The 21,910-nt window shown below is 44.3% G+C and overlaps 1 protein-coding gene across 6 annotated transcripts in view; it reads right to left on the bottom strand.

The window, feature by feature from the left end:
- TEAD1 (TEA domain transcription factor 1) overlaps window positions 1–7,036 on the bottom strand; it is a 160,788-nt gene extending 153,752 nt beyond the window's left edge. For all 6 annotated transcript variants that reach the window (XM_040608009.1, XM_040608011.1, XM_040608010.1 and 3 more), the window contains exon 1: window positions 6,931–7,036. The gene's annotated coding sequence lies outside the window, so the exon portion shown is untranslated. The remainder of the gene's footprint in view (window positions 1–6,930) is intronic.
- Window positions 7,037–21,910: the final 14,874 nt, after the last annotated feature.

The following is a 21,910-nucleotide window of genomic DNA, read 5'->3' as shown; positions in this document are numbered from 1 at the left end:
TCCCTGCCCAAGACAAGTTAAGTGCAAACCCAAGGAAAAAGGAGGGTCCAGGCAAACACAGACCGATGCGGTGCCCTGTACGGAACAGCGAGACGGAGCCTGTAGGGCAGAAGACACAGAGGAATGTGCTGCAAGGTCAGAGAGCAACGCGGACAGATCCAACCCTAAGGACATCACGGCGGCACTGAATGGAAGACTGTATTTATGGTTGGAGACTTTTCCTGCAACAAAATAATTACAGCCAAAAAAAGGCAGGGGGCAGGGGGAAGATGAAGGAACTTTCATTGAATCATCAAGTCTTCTACAAGGCTTTCTGTTGATTGTGGAAAAAAGGAGAAATAAAAAAAATCTTCAAAGATCAGCTGACAGCAGATATAGGAACACTATTGTTTTTAAATGTTAATTTTCTTCAAAGAACAAAGGTAAAATCAGGAATGGAGAAAAGAAGCTGTTTACAGAGTTCTCCCTTTTACTTTAAACTGTAAACCAGCTTTAGGACAAAAAGTGAGCATGCATGGTGGTGGTAGATTAAATATGAATAAAATTTCCTTTCTCCCATTAATTAATGTCTCAAAAAAAATTTTTTTTTAATTGAGATACACAAAACAGAGGCTTTAATCCACTAAACCTCTATGAATTTACCTTTTCTTCCAAAGTCTGTACTGACATTTTCTCCCCTCAAAACCGAAATGTCATTCCTGAATTATAATCTTCCAACAGAAACAGCCACGTAAAAAAATATGCCAGCTAATTCCAAAAATAAGCACCATTGTTCACGGCACCATGAGGTGAATGAATGGCAAGAGATTCCACCAAGGGAATAACTGTGATGTCTATAATGTTAAGGAATAATTTGGCACCAAAAATACCCAAGGCCATGCTGGCTGGTGATTCAAACATGAAGCATATCAAAACGCTACTGATAAACTAAATTAACAGATAGCTTATCTGAAGCATATACTAGCCATATGGTGCCACAACTTCTGTTGCGGGCATAACAATAGGCTACTGCAGTCTTAGACTGGAAGCACTATTTGACAAACTGTCAACAGCATTTTTATTTTTTTACAGAGCTCTAGGGCAATGGCACACTCGCCTATTTGCATTTTTTTTAAACAGGTGAACAAAGAGTAAACCAGATGTCAACTTTAGAAATCGAGCTGTCTGGATCAGGAGATTTAACAGAGGCAGGCATACTGCTACAGCTCAAATCTAGACAATGAGCTTTTCTAAAAACACTCTGGCCTAGGGGAGTGGCTATTTAAAACACTTGGCTTCTTTTATTTCAGCACTATGGAAGTGAATTCTGCTCTTAAGTGCCAGCTCAAATGAAGTCATTTTGTTTCACTGGGGCTTTCTTTGCATTTTAGAAATGTAGCATGTACTGTAGTAAAGGAAAAGACAAGTATGAAAAAGAAAAAAAATCTGATTCTTTTTCAGCTAGAAGCTAGGGGGTGGAAACTAACAATTTGATCACATACCAATTAAAAAAAAAAAAGTGAGAGGATAATTTGAGTGCAAGTTAAATGAAATTTATTTTCCCCTTATTAAAAGAAAAAAAAAAAAAAACCCAACCAAAAAAAAAGCCCCAACACTTTTGAAAGCTTTAGAAAGACCTGGTATTTACAACCCCCTCAAGCTCCAGGAAGATGAAGTGTGAATACTGACCGATAAGCAAGACTTACAATGGGACTTTAATATGTTACAGAAACACTATCAGTTAATACCAAAATCATGGAAGTTGTCTTCTTGCTTTATTTAAGAAAATAAAATCTTTGTTATTAACATACTATTTGAGGGGGAAAAAAATCTTTTAATAACAACCCAGTAATCCACTCAATCGTTTCAAAAACTGGCAAAATAAAAACTACTGTCAATCAATATATAGTCGATCTGTCTATGGTATTCAGTTATGAAAATGTGCTTTTAGTTCTGTTCTGTAGGAATGTGAAAGACATAATGAGAAAAATAGATAACTTTCTGTTCTAATAATCTGTTCTGCTTTGATAGGCAGTTATGGGAACATTTATTTTCTGACTTATACGCAGCTAAGTATGTAGCATTTTTAGATTATCTTTTCAAATTGTTCTTGAACATTCTCGGTTTAAAGAAGAAAAAAAAACAACAAAAAAACAACTCCTTTCATGTTAAGTTGAGATTGCACTTGAACTCTTTCCAAAAGCCAGAGCTGTACTGAATTATGATAATTAGAAAGCTGTGCGCATAAAAGGCAGCACAGTTGATGCATTTAAAAAAGTTCATGCCAGAGAATATAAGTTCAATATGTTCTCACATAATTAACATTTCCCATCATTAGCAGCAGTTTTCAGTTCATGTATCTGTAAAAACAACAGCACTCGTCATTGTTTTAGATTCCCAGTCAATAGTGTTTTAATAGTTTTACACATAATCCTAAACTCTCCTTCCCTTCCCCCTCCCAGCACACAGATTTCACGTTCTACCTTCTGACCTGCTAACAAATACACTTCTATTTTGTGCTCATGTGCTTCTGCCGCTGCACGGGTGCCTGCGATTCCAAAGTTTAGTGAAGAGCTAATAAGAGCTAGAAATCCAAGAAGGCCATTTGGAGAGGCACGACAGGATGCAGAGGGAATAATCACGTTGTTCCAGTCAACAATGACTAGAAGACAAAGAACAAAAAGTTGTAGGTGATACCTCCGACTGGACAGGAGCCAAACTAAAAAGGGGTTGGCATCCTTTTGTTGCTCTGAGGCAGGAGCTGGGGGGACCAGGAAACGGGGTTGCAGCCCCGCACCAACCGGCCCAGCGCCTATAAACCCCCAGCACACTCTGCGGATTTTCATCGCGTTCCTGACATATGTACAAAAATTCATCTAACAAATGAGGGCATGTAGCACATGACGGGTTACTCTTTGAGACATTAGTTGACTTCCTGTGTAGAGTATCTCAAATTAGTTGTTAAGAGCCAGGTTTTGACATAGACTCATTGCCTTTTTTTCTCTTCCCCCCACTTCTTCAATCCCTGTTATTTTAAAATTCATATAGTCCTGGTGGAACTTTAATAACTTGATACAGTCTAAAAGTTTCGGAAACTGGATCAGAGAGAAATTTTGGCTTTACCAACAACAAGATAAAACTCACAGTGACTGCAGCGGGATCAGGATTTCATACAAAACCCAAGAGGGGTACGGGGTATTAAATTACAAAACTCCTAGTTTAATTTTATGTGACACATCCAAGGAGCAGATTTTAAGTTGGTGCCTCAAAAGATTGAAGGCTGCAACTTTTCACTCTCTTACGTTTTGGAAATGAGCAATCATTAAAACCAAACACAAAATTATTCCAGGAAATATTATTCCATCCTTGTTCCACTTGCAGAAGTCAAAAGGAGTTTTGTGCAAGAACAGAGACCAAGATACGGTCATAAAATGGGAATTTATTGCAGAGATTTTTCTTCTAAAAATGTGTCTTCAGTGTGGCTTAGAGTTGGTTGGCTTTACAATAAATAATGCCATTAATCTGTTCATGTATCACAGGATACAATTTAAATTATACGGTACTTGCATAAACTGCCACAGAACCTCCAACAGCCATTTCTTTCAGGGAGATTATTTACCTCTTGAAGGTTCTAAAATTTTGTTGAGTCTCACTTAAGTTATTTTTTTTTTTTAATACTAAATGACTGTAGTTTAGGGATATAAAACATTCCTGCCATTAGTGCTTGCCTCAAGTAGACTGCAGCATGGTGACAAAACAGTAATTAAATCTCAAATCCCAGAAATAAGTAACTACTATTTCTCTCATGCAGAAGCAGGTCCCGCTGATGAACTGGGGATTTCAAAATAATTTTTAAAGAGCCAATTTGCACCCTCCTTACAGCCAATGTAAAGCAGCAACAGGCCAGATGAAGCTGATGGAATTAACCTGAACTTAGACCAGCTTTTTAAAAAGTCAGCCCTTGCCTCATATTTGCAGGTGCTATGAATAAGAGCACAAATGGAATGAGCAATCAACTTTTAACAGACATTTGCCTGCAAGATTTAAACAGATTACAAGCAAAGCAGAACACAAGCCCCATACAAAAATTTGAAAAATCATCTGTGTCAAATCTGATATTCTTTTTAATCGAAGAAACAGAATAGCACCATGTCCTTCTTTAGACATCAAGTATCATACTAACCATGTACATACAGCATATGCTGTAAATATCTTAGTATTTGATCCAGCAAATGTTTATTCCTATGAGTCATCCCAGTCACTTTAACCTGAGTAAGGATTGGATCTAGCAAACCTTTTCCTCTTCAATAAATGGAATCACTTCAGAAAGACAGTTTTTAAACCATCTCTGGAAAGATTATAGCATTAATATTAATGTCACAATGAAATACCAGATAAAAGGAGTGATGTGTGCGTGCATGTATATACAGTCAGAAACCATGTGTTCAAAACGTAACGGTTGAAGGCAATCTTCTCCCAAACACACACATTCAGAACTGTACACAAAATCTTCCCGTTTGGGAAACAGTCTTAGGCACCTTCCAGTAAGATTACTTCTAGTGAAGTTGTTCCAACAGTGTAACTGTCCTACTTTATAGACTGAAAACTGACAGCTATATCAAAATACAATTACATATTTTTATCTTTCACTTTTTTTTTTTAAGTGAAAGACACCAGAACTTCTTTGCAGCTCCATAAGTCTTCATTACACTTTTGCCTGCACTGCAGCTTTAAAGTTTGCTTACAAAGCGATGTACAAAGGTAGCTAAAAAGAAAGGAGAAAGAAATCCTTTTTCCTCTGCATGTGACTTAGCCGAGCTTAACTTTTCCAGGCATGGACAAACAAAGCCTAAAAACCACTTTAACGATATCTAAAACCACTACACTGTCCAGCAACAACAACAACAAAAAAAACACTAGTTACAAATTATACCAAACATGTTATACACATGCTCCCACATCTCCACGTATCACAATACGTTATCATTTCTCAGCTGGAAACTCACGGCAGGTCTAGCTCATAATTAAGTTTCTGTTGTTCTTTTTTTGGCTTTTTAATTAAAACTCCTTTAAGCAGAGGCTGTCTTTACCCAGACTCCTGTCAAATCAAAATTTTTCCTCTGCTTCACTGCTTGCATACATCCCACTCAGCACTGACTAAGAAACTGTACAGAATATAAAACCGTAATTTGAACCTCAAGAGCTGTTGTTACACTCTCCTGGGTGCAAAGGCTAATAATATTTACTTCACCAAAGCAGCGTATGTAAAATTGATGCTCGAAATGCACATAACATGTTCAGGAATAAAGCACTTTCCAAAGGTATTTCTAGATCACTAGAAGAAAGATGGAAATAAATCCTTTGCATCCAAAATTTCTGCTTGGTCAGCTGATAAACCTGCAGCAGGCAAAATGCAGAGTTACCCCTACTGGTACAGAAAAAGCCTTATGACCTAATTAAAAACCAGTGCAGTGTGAAAAGCCAAGTTTTACCATGAAGGTGAAAAAAAAAATGCACCTCAAGAAAGTTCACCCTTAATGAAAATAATTTCAAAAAGTTGATTTTAAAAACTTGCAAGTTCAAGACGTGACCCAAATATAAAATCTTCATTCTTGTGTTTTAAGAACATGCACTGTGTTAATTCCTGTATTTCTATTCCCAAATAAAGTATGCATATGTGTGTGTATCTATAAATATATATATATACACATACACACACAAACATGCAAGCTTCCCTCCCACTCCTAGAAGTAATTTAATATACAGGTCTGTGTCATTTTTAATAGCACCATCTTACCATCAGTACAATCTAATATCCCTGTAATGGTATTCCCCAACTATTTATAGAGACAAAATACATTATACATTACAGACACACATTCCCAATCTAGGGTTATAAGAAGAATCCTACGTAATTTTAAATTAAGTCCTAATGTAATTATAATAATTTTTGTTTTCATATTCAATTGCAGGTAGCACTTAGTTATTTGCATGGATTTTCCTGTAACAGGAATTCCCACAGAGATTTCCACACCAGACGTACTGCACAATAACTGAACATTCAGCTAGAGAAAACAGGGGTTTGTCCATGCGGCTCCAAACTTTGCCATTGTCTAGGTCAGATATTTCCATAAAACCGCTAACTGGCAATACTGTGTTTCTAAACTTTATCAGCGCTGAGGAAAAGCAAATATGCTTCTGTTAGACAGGAATACAGCTGTATTGGTACTTTTTTTTTTTTCTTCCCCCCTGAGGCTCTGCCATTTCAGCTTACATTTCTCATATATACTATTTTACGTCAGAAAGCGCCAGTACGATCTGACGTTTCTTGGCCTTTCTTTCCCAGATGGTGTTCAACAACGAACAGTTAAAAAATACCGGGAGCCATTTACATTCAGCAAGCTAGAAGAGAGCTGCTCCCTAACTTTCCAACACTTCTAGAGGTCACTTTTCATTTCTTCCTATCAAAGGCCGGCACTTGTTTCTAATAAGTTAACAACTCTCCCGAGAAACGTGGGTGGCTGGTATTTCATTGTTTCATAAATATTTTTATACTGTAACACCGTTCAACTTAAAACAGATTTCAAGAGGAGAAAAATCACGACTAAGATTACGTTCCACCCAGGCAGGAGCGCAAACTTTTTCACTTGGTTAAAAACAAGAGCTGGGGTTTTTTTTGCCCCTCTGGCTTCATTTCTCCTCCTCGGTTTTGTTCAGCTGTTCGGAGGGCACAGCTTTGTCTTAATTTTGTGACAAAAGCCGTACTGTATAACTTTTTCCCTCCCCCTCAGAAGTGTACTTCCTTTGAAACGCTCCTTCTGCGAACAAAGGCTGCCACTGGCCCTCCGCATCAGTGGACATCTGTGGAATAGATCTCTGCAAAACCTTACAAATAAATAAATAAAAAAATATTTTTTTTTTTTTAAAAAAAAAACAACCTATGGTTCCTACCGAAAGGAAGTTTTCCAGGGACAAGCTCCTCGGTGGTGGTGTAACTGCGACTTTGTCTTTTTTGGATACAACGTTTTTGCTGACTCCCGAAAATTTTCCACTTGAATGTGCAATTAACCAGCAGCAGCGGCAGCAGCAGCTCTGGAGAAGGAGAAGAAGCAGCGAAAAAGGACATTCCTTCTTGCATCTTTCGGAGGGCAGCCGGCGGGGAAGGCAGCCCGGCGCGGCGGGCAGACCGGGGCCGTGCCGCTCGCAGCCCGCACGGCCGGGGCTGGGGCTGAGGGCTGCGAGCGGCTGCGGCCGGCCCGGGGCTGCTCCCAACTTCTTGCTTCCCCGTGGAAAAAAATGTGAAAAATGCCGAGGATCGGTGCGCGCCGCGTGTGTGAGGGGGGATGGGGGGAGCGACTGAGAGCGCGTGTGTGTGTGTGCGTGTGTGTGTGTGTGTGTGTGTGCGTGTGTGTGCGCGCACGGGGTGCGCGCCCGGCTGCCGAGCGGTGACTCAGGCAACTAAGTGCGGCGGCGGCGGCGCGGGGAGCGGGGCGGGCGGGCAGCGGCCGCCTGTTGCAGCTCCGGCCGCGGCCCCGCCGCGCCGCCAACTCCGCGGGAAACAACTTCTCCCCCCGCCGCGGCCCCTCTCCCGCCGGTCCCGGCACCTGCGGGGGGCGCCTGGCCCCCCCGGGCCGCCCCCGGCCGGGACCGACCCCCCCGCCCCGCCGCACAAAGCGCCGGCGGCGCGGCCGTGCGCGCCCGCGGGCCCCTCTTACCTCCGCGCCGCGGCCCCCCTCCGCGCACCGCCAGCGCGCCGCGCTCCGACGGCAAACTTCGCCCGCCGCCCCCGGGCCGCCCCGGCTATTTATGGCCCCGCGCCTATTTTTAATCCGCCGCTCGGCTATTTATACCGCGGCGGTAGGTTGCCGCGGGCCGGCGGCCGGAGCCCTCGGAGGATGAGTTGCTGCCCGGCCGGCGGCGGGGCGGGCCGGGCTCCCGGCCGGGCTGCGCGGCGCCAGCGATGCGAGGAATGCGCGGAATGAGGGGAGGAATGAAATGAACGCGGGAGCGGGGCGGCCGCGGGGCGGAGCGCGGCCCGCCGCCCCCTGCGGCCGCGGGCGGGCGGGCGCGCGGGCGGGGCGGCGGGCGGGGCCTCCGCGCCGCGCTGACCTCATAGGGGAGCCCGCGGGAGGGGGCCCGCCGGGGGGGCGGCCGGGGGGAGCCCGGGGCACGGCGGCCACTCGGCCGGTGGCTGCGGCGAGCCACAGCGGGGTCTCGCGGCGGGGGCTGCAGCCCGTGGCGGCGCGGGTGTGCAGCGGAGTTGCAAAGTACGGGGTTGCAAGGACGGTCTGCGATCTGCACGGAGGGTCTGCTGGGCGGGCGGGCAGGCTCCCCTGGCAAGCCCAGGGGTCTGCAAGGAGGCTCTGCCGGGGCGCACCGCGCAGCCCTGTGCAAAGCAAGCCCCGCCGGTGCCCAGGCCCTGCAGCGGGGGCGGGAAGGCCGGTGCGCGTCGCACCCGAGCCGAGGCGGGCGCGCAGGGCCCGGGGCTCGCAGCCATCCCCCTCCATCCAGGTCACCACCCCTCACGCCAAACTGGCCCCAGCTTCAGCTTTCACCATGCGAGTTTTGCGCCACCGCCAGCGCCATCTTCACCCGTGCTGCACTGGCCCTAAGCCCTCCTCCAGAAATGCCCCCAAGCATCATGGTGAGGCAGGTCTCCCTGCCGGCTACGTATCTGCCACCTCATGGCAGAAACCGCAGGGCAGGCACAGCTGTTGCACGGGTGAAAATTTGTATTTGCATCAGGAAAATGGATAACTGGACACCTTCGTGCCTGTTTGTGAAATAAATTGCCTATTTTGATGTGCAAGCATACATTTCTATCCACCTTTGAAAGTCTGCCCAGCAGGGCTACCACTTTTGGAGATGCCACAGAGGAACCCCATGCTGGTGTCAGCAGACAGCACTAACATCCTCCTGTCGCATGTAAGTTCATGACACGCTGGTGGAATTCACAATAAATGCCCTGTATATCACTTGTGTGTGACATTAAGAAAAGATCTCTCTGCAAATACCAGAAACACACTTGATCTGGTGCTTTCCCAGTACCAACCCTGTAAGACAGCCATGCTGACAGCCGCCGGTTTAGCAGGTGACTGACCCAGGAGCCTCCTGAAAACGAGTCACTTAATGCTCACGTTGCAGTTTACACAGAGGCTGTGACTGCTTTTCACCTCTGCGGACCACGCACAGAGCATGTATGATAGGCAGCGCAAGCAGAAGGTGCAACGTTCCCACGGATCACACAATTGATACTGACTGAAATCTGCTAAAACCTAGCCCTACAGAAACGGCACGCAACAAGCAGCAATATCAAATGAAGCCGAAGTTTGAGCAGGTATTTGTCAAAGGAGTAGGCGAATGCAATAATGAACATATTTTAGGATATTTTTTTCCCCACACCACGCTGGCTGAAAAATTTCTTCCCCAAAGTAGGCTACAAAGAACTCCCTCACAAACACACAGAATTTCTTTTCTTTTCCCTTCCTCCTTTCCGAATAGTCATACTTATTAGTCATACTGTCTAATAAGTGCCTGAGAGCCTGCACGATTTGTAAAATTCACTTTGCAGATGTCTGTACAAAAGCCATAGTCTCTTGAGGGTGCCCAAAGTTTACCGACTCTTTTCCAAAGCTGGAACGGGAAAATGGGAAAAAAACGTTGCCCCCTAACACCTGTGGTGTAGATTTTTTTAGTCACTAGGCTAAAGCTCAGTCCACTGTGTTCACTGCATGCACAGAAATGTGAAATGTCTTTACATTAATGTCTTTTTTTTTTTCCCCCATAAGACTTGCAGAGAAAATACTCTTTAACTTCTCCAGCTTTGTGAAGGGCCCCCAAAAGATCCCAGATCTCTGTACACATGGAGGGGAAATAGCACATTTTCAGACAATCGATAAATAGAGTTTGAAAACTTTTTACCTACAGCAGTTCTTACAAACAATAGTGATGAAAAATTTGCAGGATTATGCTCTCCTAGTGGAAAAGTAAAAAAGTGGGTTGTTTCCACACCCGTGGTTGTGGATGAACACGAATCAAACACAGACCGGGTTGTAACTGTTTGCCCGTATCTGCAGACACTGTTCAGTAGCTCTTCTGCCATTCAGAACTCTTCCAACAAGAATTTACCTGATGCCTGTGCACTTTGCTGTTAACCAAGACCAGCAGGGAAAGATCACAGAACTCTGATTATTTCTCAGGTTCTGAAAATTTGTACATTAGCGTTCGTCACAGGCACTGAGGTCTCGAAAACACATGCACTGGCACAGGCTGTCCAGAGAGGCTGTGCAGTCTCCTTCTCTGGAGACATTCAAACCCCACCTGGGCACGATCCTGTGCAACCTGCTCTAGGGGAACCTGCTTTAGCAGGGGGATTGGATGATCTGCAAAGGTCCCCACCAACCCTGACCATCCTGTGATTCTCTGACGAGGTCTTCCATTAGCACAACGGAAAAGTTTATTCGCAATCCCCAGTTTCCAGCTCACGGCTGAGTCCTGACAATATCTTGCTCACAGGCAACGATACCAATTAAACTGCCAAAACTGAGGCCAAGATGAACAGCAAACTAGTACGGTGACTAAATCATGGCACTTGCTGAGCACAGGTCTATGGGCCGCCGAGCTCCAGACAAAACCAACAGCCTCTAACCACCACGGTAGGGAAACTGTCAAGTTATTGATCTTTCTTGCCTTTTGGGTCATATATCCTGTAGGCTGTCATGTCATGCCATGGCATGGCACGGCATACCATACCATATTGGCAGTCACTTCACAAAGTGCATACCTGGAATCCGATGAATTTCTGACCCAAAAAAAAAAATTGTGCACTGGGGTGACAGAGGTCTGTGTGCTTTGACAGAAGGTGAGGATGAGGAAAGAGAGCATCAGTATCACCCAGCCTGATGGTCCTGCCACTGCCTTCACGTGAGGGTAGGCTTCTTTGGAGTCCCTGTGGATGAAGAGGGAAGGTGCGCTGGAGGCACATTCATACACACAGCACTTTCTCTGATGAACAGCCTCCCCTGTGTTCACTGATGAACAGCTTCTTCAAGCACACAGGTGTGCTGAGAATTACAAAAGCTGAAGAAAACAAAGGGACATTGGGACAAGCCCAGACAGGGGCGTTTCCTGGGGACAAATGCTTATCTCAGCTAGAAAGGAGACAAACAAGTGGGGAATATGGGAGAATATATTAAGAAAGAATGAGGTTCAAGAGATGGACACCATTTAAAAGACTTTGGGGAGAGACTGGCAAAAGAGAAGAGACACAGGAAAGAGGAGAGAAGGGAAAGTGAAGAAAATATTTGTGACTATAGAAAGAGGGCAGGAAGAATAAAAAGAATGTTTAAAAAGGGGGACAAAAATGGAGAAAGGGAAACCTGATAAAGAAAACGAATCAATGGGACAGAAAGAACACTTGAGGGGAAACCAGCTGGGAAAGCCAGGGAGACTGTAGTTGAGGAGAAGAAAAATAAGAAGCAGTAGCAACAGGAGATGGCAGCGAGGAAAGGGAATGAGCTTAACAATGAAAGGGATAAGGGAAGGAAGGCTAGAAAGAACAAGCGAAAGAATATATGATTAGAGAAAAATGTCTGTAGTACTATCAAGCCTTGCATTTGTCAGTGAAATACTGTTTTGAGTTCAAGTCCTATTGAAGCTTGGGCAGGGGCAAGTGGGAACACACTTAGGGGTAAGGTGGAGCCTGGATTGTGGTTTACATATAGGAACCTCTTTTATCTTCATTAATGAGACCGCTGATAGATAGCAGGGGGCATTAGGCAGCCTAACAGAAGAGCTGTAGTTCCCTTCCCTTTCACCATTAGCTATTCCAGGTACAGGGCACACAATTTACATGTTTCACCACAGCCACCCAAAAACAGATGATGCCTTTAAGTCTCCAAGAGATGAAACAGTACCCAGACACAGGGTTAACAGAATGCCTAGTTTACTCCAGGAATAAGTAAAGTCTCATCTGCCTAGAGAGAATTGGCAGATGAAAACAAGATGGACTTCGCAAATTCTAGATGCAGAGCCCATTTTTGGACTTGAACCTCAAAGCTCAACAATGCTTGGACACAGCATTTTCGTTACAAAGACTGAAAGAATTTTAAAACTTTGTATTTGGATTGCAGTTCAGATTAGGAAAACCACTAATTTAAGGAAATGCTTAAAAGCAGTATGTAGATTAGGGTTAATCTATAGTGTGCAAAGAATTAAATACCCAAATCAACGCGCTGTTGAACATGCCAATGAAAAAAACTACAGGGAAGCTGTAATGTAATGGAACAGAGCTCTCGACATTATAAATCTAGCTGCTGAGCTTTGCAAAGCAGCAGACAGTGTAAAGAATGAAAACAAATAACAGTTTAATAATGAATTACAATAATTGAGTCGAGAGGAAGCCAGGACATGAACCATGGCCTCAGAGCTCAACTGAGTTAAAATAGTACACAGAGTGGAAATATATAATTTCAGACAATTCTGGTTGCTTATTTCTAAAGGTGAACCGAGAGCTTTTTAAAATTACACGACCAGAGTCCAAGGCTGTGTATTTCTCCCATTGATGAAATCACTGACATCAAAATGGTGTGGCTCTTGTCCTGCTTTAGAGCAAACAATATAAGCACAGCAGCCTATTCCCTCTACTGATAGCAATAATTCTTAGCACCGCTGATTGAAACAAATTGCTGTGAAAACCACTTGGGTGGCTGAGCTTTTAAAAAACATTTTGCACTGCAAATTTTGTTTATATTAGCATCATTTCCTGTTGGGAGGGGAGCGGGGCGGGGGGGCGGGAAGGAGAAAAAAAATCCCTATACAAATTCCCAAAGAATCTCTTCTTTGATTCATAAAAATTTCAGGTTTCTGAGCACTTCTCTGCCTGCTTAGTATGCAAATGGCATGTTTTGTTCCCTCCCTTCACTTTGCCCCAGATTTCCAATGGTATTTAGATACTTGGAGTTAGGTGTAGGTATTTTTAGTCCTTTTCAGTGCCTAAGTGCCTAATTCCTTTGATTTCAATGGGTTTTAGGTAGGTACCTATTCTAGAAAATCTCAATACTTATCTAGACACCTGAATAATAATAGTAATAGCAATAAAAATAACAATAAAGACACCTTAATGTTTATCTTAATCACCTAAGTATGGTTAGAGGCTTGCTTTGGATCACGCTCAAAATCTACACCCAAGAAATATTGTAAAGCGCTTAGAAGCACCACCTGCAGTGAGATCTGTCGTACAAGGTCATTCACAAGCATTCATTTATCTCACCAAAATGACTCCACAGGTGACCTCTACAGGGAGAGGCAGCGGCCAGACTTTTTCCTTTCCAAAGTGATTCATTTTTGAGTAGGCCTTTTCAGGTGAGAAGGACACACAAACACCATTCCTGGTGCCAGTCCGTCCCAGCACGCCGCTGGGCAGCCCAGCTGGCTCTCCACCGTCTGCCTCTGCCTTGCAGGCTGCAGTGTGTCCCTCCACCGGCAGGCCTTGCCTGTTTCCCCTGTAATGATGCTGCTTCCTAATTAGCCTGTGGCCACCTCGCCACCACCACAAAGGCAGTGGGTCCCACAGAGCCGGCTCCCTGCTAGGCCTGGACCCGGGCATCCATCCGCACCATTTGGATAGAGAGAAGCATGTTGTGGGATGGTAAAGTCATTCACCAAGTAAATTCCAAAAAGCAGCAGCAAACCCAGGAGGCATTATACCATCTCAACACAAGAAATGGAAGATACTTCGCTAGAGAAAGTGCCAGGCAGCCTCCTGAGAGATAGCGACTCCTGCAATAAGACAAATCCCACTTCCACAATTGACTTTGCTGAGACTGCAGAAGGTGTAAATCAGGGCAGCACTTGGACCTATCTGTTTATAGACAACTTTGGGCACAAGCTGGCACCCAGGTGACATGGAGTAGCTGGCAAACATCTGGATTGCCCCTCCTGCTGAGGCCCCTCACCCCAGGTCAGGAGCAGAACAGCCGCTTCCCCTGTCACACCAAGGGCACACCTGGCTGCTGCTTCACCAAATCCCTACAAAGCTGCATGCTAAGGGAGAAATTGTCGGATATTGGGAAAGGCTACCAAAATCAGTGAATCATGAGTGACAGCGTCTAAACTGAAAACAACTGTCCCCTCCGAGGAAGAATTGTTTGACGTTCCATATCCATACAGTGTCATTGGAAGTTCTGATAAATACAAACCCAGACTTCACCTGCAGCAGGCAGGATACCCGATATATGACTGAGGCAGGGAGGACAGATTGCACCCTGAATCAGGCCCAACTAGAATCTCGTTACCCTTATTTTACACTGATTTTTCCATTTCTCCATTCATAATGCAGGTTGAATCACACATGGTAAATAAAATTGGGAGAAAAACAAAGTAGGAAAGTCTGAGCTCTGCAGAGGTGTAAAGGGTGATGTTGCAAAGGAAGAAAAAAGTCAGAAGAGATATGTCCTCTTGTCACACTCTCTTCTATGTCATCTGCATAATAAGACCTGCAAAAGTACCCAAGTTCCTCTTGCCTCATTGTTTTCTCAGTGCATGCTCTTCTGGTATAATATAAAAAATAGTTCCAGCCACCTGCAAAGCTCAGGGTTTGTTCAGGACAGGACTGGGGAGCTGAGAGAGCGCAGCACTATTTCTGAGGCAATTCAAACTTAACAGGATTCTTCCTTTGTACTTTTGAAGGGGGGGGGAGTGGGAGAGGAGAGGCAAAGGAAAGGGACTCGTAGAAGAATGTATTGCTCTTTCCTGTTAAACTCAACTATTTGGATGTTCAAATGAGTATAAGAGGAAATCTAGGGAGAGGTAACGCATTCCTTACCACAACTAATCCTTGAGGGCCAGGCTTACGTGGCTTTTTGGTAGGAAAATTACAAAGAGTAATTTCCAGTTGGTTGGGTAATGAAAGAAGAAAAAATTAGCTAAAGCTGCTGGGAAATCATAATGGTGTATGAGTGTATGTAGTTAGATGGACTTAGTTCACGGGGATGAGAACTACTGACTCAAGTTTCTGTAATGGCCATTACAGAATTTGTAGTAGTAAATATCACTATGTAAATCCCGACCTTTTCTTATCCTTCCCAGGGGGAACCACAAATACTTTTCATCTAGCCTGCATTTAGGAAGATAATTTTGGAAACAGGAGAAAGCAAAGTCATCTGAAGATATAAGAGCCACTGAGGCTAGCTGGTGCGCTAGTCTATCAGAATAGGATCCCCACCTTTACTTTTAATATTGGACTGTCTCTCCTCTCACTGCTTTTTCTCTGTCATGTTCCAGTAATGACAAACAGTAACCAAATTGATGGTGTTACTTACTTGAAATCAAAACAACTGTTTAATGCTCTTGAAATTCAGAGGTTTGCAGCTTTGCAAGCTCCAGTGGATGGACTGGCTGCTGTGAAGCTTAATCCTGGTCGCAAATGCTCTCTTTGTTCTGGCTTTTCTGCTTATATGCCCATGATGTGTTCCATCCCGTAGACAGCCAGTCAGGACACACAGCGTTTGAAGCGGTTCGCAGAAACGAGTATCCTGCAAATGAGTATCTCCCAAAGGTGGCAGAATAGCTGTACAGTCTTAATGAACAATTTTGGCAGTAGGAAGACAGGGATGACTGCAAGTCATGCTTGACTAAGTCAGCGTTCATGGCTTGGGGCTGTGAGCCACACAGCACATGGGGCAAAGTGCTCTGCCCACAGCGGGTATCGCAGGTAAGTGGGACACATAAGGAGCTGTGAATCACAGGTCCTGTAAATGGTCATTATTAGATAGTTGGGTAGAAGTGTGTCAAACAATGAGATGATGTAATGGACAAATGCTTATCATAAACATAGAGAATCCTGACCTCATTTCACATATGATTTCATCTTAGGTGACCTCACAAGTGCAGTTACTCTACCACCTGCACAGCCTTGTATGTTTTATGTGCTGCTTTTACCCTCTAGATCCTGAAGAAATTAGTTAATTTGTTATTTTTCACATTCAGTCCCAGATGGATGATGCCTGTCAGCATTTCCTGATTTACATAACATTTATCATTTTCAAAGCACTTTATAAACACTAAGCAGTTGATCCTCACACCACCCCTGTGCTCTAAGCATTAGTACTTCCTTTTTACCAACTGGAAATTGTTATGGAAAGTCAATGCAATCCTCACAGTAGCTAAGGTAGCAGTATAACTCAGTACCATCCAATTTTTTACCTGCTCTTTACACATCTAGTACATCACACTTTCGTAATGCAAATACATCTACAACACTGCCCTCCGGTAGTTCTTTTTTCTTTCTTATTTACATATAAAAAATCCTCTCCCCAGCTCTGCTAGTTCTTGCAGCTTTTTGGTCTCTGGTATAGTTGAAGAGCCAAGCTCCCAACTTGTCCACAAGTCAACTTCCAAAACACTCAAAAAACAAATGTGTACAACTTTTGTGCCTTAAGATATTGTATCCCAAATGTCTGTTGGGTACAATCAATAGCTTTAAAAAGTCATCTTTTTAATTTATTCACTTAATATGAGGTCACAGAGTCATCTAAATTCTTTGTGGGTACAGAACTGAGGTTCACTGAAAATTGGGCCCCAGCTGAGCTTTGGTGAATTTTTTAAGTAAGCAATTAAATGGCTTGTAAAACAGAGCTATTTCAGAACTGACAACAGTAACTGCTGGAAAGAACTGAAACTCAGAACGGCTGTGTTCTTAGCTGCAGTAGAGCATTCAGCAATGTTAAACTCCTTCCAAGCAACTACAAAGAGAAGTAGTTTGATTTATTAATAATAATGGCCTTACATACACGATTATAGGCAGGTGAAGGCTTTTGAGTCACTTTGAAGCACTGAAGGCAAGTAAAGAAGAAACACTGGGTAGCAGTTAAACAAAATTAGAAGCCTCCAAGCCCTTCCTTGGGCAGTGTTTCTTCATCTAATCTTGTCCGTACTAGCAAAGAGTGGTGGTACATGGCTGAACTCTGCTAGTACACCCCACGTGCCAGCCCCTCAGCACAGAAAGGCTCTGTGAGCCCTCCACTCATTTGAGTCATACCATTCACACAAAAAATTATCTGAACAGAAACACAGCACAAGAGCTTTTGTTTAATGTAGTCTTTTCCTTGCTTCCTTCCGTCCTTCCTTTTTAAAATGTTTTCCCCATATTGCCATAGGTGACCTCAGACCTGATGCTCTTAAGGATAAACCTCGCCAACTTTCGGTGTTGCAATTCATGACTTACAGGTTTGCTTTCGCGTTAGATGCAGCGGACAATGCATGGGAAAAAGCCAGGTGCCTGAGAAAAAGGTTCACCACAGGTAAGTTAGTTAGAGGTACCTAGAACTAGCTAAAAGGGAAATCCTTAGGAAAGCAGTTAGAGGCCTGGCCTCTGTCAGCAGAAAGACACTTTGCCTGGCTTAGCAGAAGGTGTTCTCCGCTTGCAACGCAGACCCTAGCTGCCTCTGCTGAGGGTGGGTGTCTCTGCTCTTGCTTTTGAAACTGGCAGCTGTCCTCTGTGCTTTGCAGCAATGAGAGGAGGGTGGCAGCATTACTACCACTCTTTGTCCTTCCCTGGCAGCAAAGTAGGTAAGCTTTGGTCCACTCAGGACTGAAGGAAACTTAAGGTTAATGTCCTTCTCCACCTGAGATAAATACGTTCCTCCAAGCCCACGCAGAAAGCGCTGTCTAGCAGGAGGCAGCTCTCTTGCAGAATGGTAGGTTCTCCTTCACAACTATTCATGGCATTTTACTGTGCTCCTTGCAGAAGAACGTGGGTCTGTTCCAGATTTTCTGGGCAATCCATCAGTGGATGTAGCCCTCCAAACTGGAAACCAAACTGGCACATGGTCCTTTCCAGGAGACCCAGGAGCATGGCCACCAGTACACCTTCTCAAACAGGTAAGTGGGCTTCACTGGTTTTGTGGCCTTGGTGTAGCCTGGGCAAAATTTACTTGTTGGCTGCATCTGGGCTGAAATTAGGCATTAAGGTATCTCTGCTGTATAACTCCCTCTCACTCTGCTCCCTTTTGCAGTAAAAGAATTGAAGGTTGAAAATGGGCCAGAGGAAATGGGAAATCTAAAGCCAGTTGGAAGGGCCAACTGCTCGGAAGGAGCATTCATTGACTTTACATTTTGTATCAGTAGGCTCAGCGTGCAGGCTCCTTCTGATTGTGCATTATAGCAAAACAACGGGGGAAATGAACTTGGTGGAATCAAGTTGGTTTAGTAACGTGTCAGTATCAACATCCTACATGTACAAAACATTGTCCATACCTTTTTCATTCAGTTTTCTTTTCTCTAGGTGACTGACGTTGAACCTGTAGGTGTCTCATGAATTCAGGCCAGCAGAAAACAGTAAGTAAAAACTGTTTTGGACAGGGGTTTGTTCAGCTGCCCAGGTTTGAAGGGGGTGAGATATTTACCTACATTCCATTTCAGCATTGGCTCAGACACACAAGCCCGTTACAATGGCTTAGCCAGGCAATGCGTATCAGCTGAACTATGGCTGCTCAGTTATGTCAGAGCTCTTCATGGCATGTATGTGAATCCTACATACAGAATGTGAATTAGGCATCCAGGCTGCAGCACTGGGAAGCAACTTTTACTCCTGCCTACGTAGTTTTCAATCTCCAAAACCATGAACAGAGCCATGACAGTGTGGCAAATGAATGACTGGGTGACACATGTTGTGCTTCTTCTATGGCACCACTATTAACGACTGATAGCTTATGTTATTGGTGAGGAGGAGAGTTAAACTATTAAAAAACCTAATTTATGTCTCTTTCTTCACTGTGTGACTCAAACCAGTTTTGCAATCTGTTACAGGTTAACTAGCCAGGCTTAGGTAGGGTGGGGCCTGTAGCAGATTGCAGAACTGGTTTATTCAATTCACAGAGCGAGAAAACATCCTTAAAAATAGGCATTCTCAAAGACAACCAGATACCTTGCTGTCAATTACGGCACACCATGCAACAAAACAGATTTTCAGGCCCCTCAGCTTTTGCTGCTGCCTGGAGTGAGACACTGCGCGCAGGTCACGTGCAGGCAGAAGCCACCCACTATTGTGCTGCAGCTGAAGAGCATGCCTGTCTTTCCGCTCCAGGCTACACCCTCACCTGCAGCCTCCCTCCTTTCCTCCCTAACTCTGTGTGCCAAGTGCAGCTGGTTAATAGATCACAGATGAGACCGACCAGCTGCTTCCAGCATATGGGGTCATGGAGGAGGGGAAGCTGCAGGGCTGCTCTGCAAATGTGTGACATGCAGGTCTGGAGATCAACAGGTGATTTCAAGTAGGGAAAGAAATGGAAAAGAGCTGTACTGTTTTTGGCAACAGAGAGAGGGAATGCAATCTGTTGCCTCCTGCAGAGCTTTGCTCTTTTTGACAGGGTAGGCAAGAAATGCAGATGATGTGAGTTGCAGGCTTACCTTGTGGGGTATCATGTACAGCTTCACCTGGACAAGGGACATACCATACAAAGCAGTGACATAGGTGTATCAGAAAGCTCTCCTTTGACGTTAAACTAAAGAAGATGGAATACACAAAGCATGGGGAAAAACTACTACATTACATCAGAAGTCTGTTGTATACGTGTTAAAATATGTGATAGATGGTTCCAGAATCTTGCATCCTCTCTTGTTATCAATGCAGTTCTTTTTATTGCTTCCAGACAATTCAAATTTTGGCACTGTACAACACTATCAAAGAGAGAAGTATACTTTTTTTTAGGCAGCCAATACCATCATTGTCCTAGAGAGTTTTCCCAGGCTACAGCCACAGAAGGATAATCAGAAACTGAGAGCCTTGCTTTCACACATTGGTGGGCCCTTCATATTGCTCTGGCAATATGAAGAGGTCCTACAGCTAAGTTAAACCTAAACGTGAAACTCTCTTTAGCAATCCTTTCCATTGTCATGGCAGTACAAATTTGTCCCTACTATAAACATAACACAGCCATGCTCTGCATCTCTGTTACATTGCAATATAATGGTGAGACACCACAGCATACCAACCGGGGAGCCAGATGAGCATCCTTCATGGGAAGGTTTTGAGAATTTAGGATGTGCACGTGCCAGGGTGGTCTGGGAGTATTTGATCCTGTCTCAGTGCAGGGCTAGACTGAGTGATTTTCTGAAATGCCTCACAGTTCTGCAGTTCTAAAGGTTTATGTTTCCTAAAGAGACAATTCCTTTGTGTGTCAGTCAGTGTGGTCTGGTCTTATCCCCAGAACATTACTCCATATTTTTGCAAAGGCTATCAGTTTACCCACCGTTGGACTGAAAATTAAAAACTACATTCCTGAAATTGGCCCATTTCCTAACAACATACCAAAGAAAAGCAAACAGAAAAGGTATCACACATAATTTAGTTAAGATCGCTTCTTTTGTATTTGCTACAGTGTAAACATATATTCCCTTCTTGTTCCCCCCAAACTGTCCAGCCCAGCTGAATTGTGAACTGTGATTCTAAGAACATCCAACTTCTGTGCTTTTTAAAAAAGTAATTAAAATTTCCCCGTTTCATCTATAAATTCCCTAAAACTTCTTCAAGTCTTGCTCTGTCTAGATGGAAGACCCTTTTTTTCTCAAAATACGTCTATTTTAAAAGGAGACATTTGTTTCTGAGCACAGCAGCCCCTATTCATTTCACGCCCCTATTTGTTTCACAGCAGCGACTGTTGAGAAGGGACCTTCATGATGCCTCTCAGTGAAACCCCAGATTTTACAGTTATAACATCTAGGACCAAAATGAACGTTCATGTCAAGTGTACATCCACAGCTCTCCTGTCCCTTCTCCACGGAAGTGGCCAGTTTCAAACCAAAGCTGTTCAGATTTCCTCACGCTGCCCCACAGAAGAGGCATGGGAATGCCCACCGCACAGCAGAGCAAGCCAGAAAAGCGATCGGGCTTGGGTAACGAGAGTCACCTCGCTGCCGTCCCATGAAGCTGCTTCACAGGGTAACGAGCCTGTGTGGTGTTTTGGGTTGTTGTGGCTGGGCTACCCGTGGTACTCCAACAGGCTCTGTCACCCCCTGCAACACCAGGTACCTCTGCAGTGCCAGCGCAGCCCGGCTCCCAAGTTTCAACGATGAACACGAAACTTCAGTTTGCATACATGTTAATGTGAGCCCTTTGTAGCCTCACGTTCACGCTAGAGACAACAGCCCCAAAGGAATCGGACTAGAGCTTCCCTGGAGTCTAGGGAGTTCCCTGGAGAATTTCCCTTCCCTGGAGTCAATGAAGCATCCCTCGGTTAGAGCTGCGGTCTGGGAGACTGGAGTAACGAGGTTCTGCAGCCCATAATTTTGCACTGTGCGTTTCCTCCCTGAGGAGTCACAGGGCTGGTTTATTGAAATCACACACAAATAGGTCTTAGTGCATTTCTTAGCGGCTGATATTAGAAAAAAGCTCAGATAGCCTAATTGTGAAATACGCTGGTGGAACCTGCGGAAGCGTGGGCTTTATTCCTGGCTTTGTGACCCGCTGGAGGGCTGATTTCAAACAAGTCTTTTAACCCATCAGCTTTCACTTACCCTCAGCTGTAGAAGAGGGGTGCTCACCCCCTCCGTGCTGCTGCCACGTGCTGGCATGGGCTGAGTACATTCTGGGAACCAGGCTGGGTAAGCCTGTCCTGCTGCTGACCTCCAGCACCTGTTCCCTGGATAACTGGAGAGCTTCAGCTCCAATGGCAGCCAATACAAGACCTTTACCAGCACTCTATTCATTAAACAAACATGTCTTTTTATTGTTGTTATGGTTGCAGTCGGTTGACAGAAATCCCATAAAACCTGATGTTGTAAAAAATAATAAAAACATTTAACACTACGGAAAGATTACTTTGATACTAAGCGCCAAGTTGGCATGACTTGTCACAGTGTCACATGGCAGTGTCACAGAAAGCAAAACTACTAATGTTCCTTACACGCACCGAGAGGCTTAGGCCACTCTGGC

This window comes from Falco naumanni, chromosome 10 (assembly GCF_017639655.2).
Source record: "Falco naumanni isolate bFalNau1 chromosome 10, bFalNau1.pat, whole genome shotgun sequence".
NCBI lineage: Eukaryota > Metazoa > Chordata > Aves > Falconiformes > Falconidae > Falco > Falco naumanni.
Note: the sequence above shows the minus strand (reverse complement) of the source record. Positions and strands in the feature narration are given on the sequence as shown.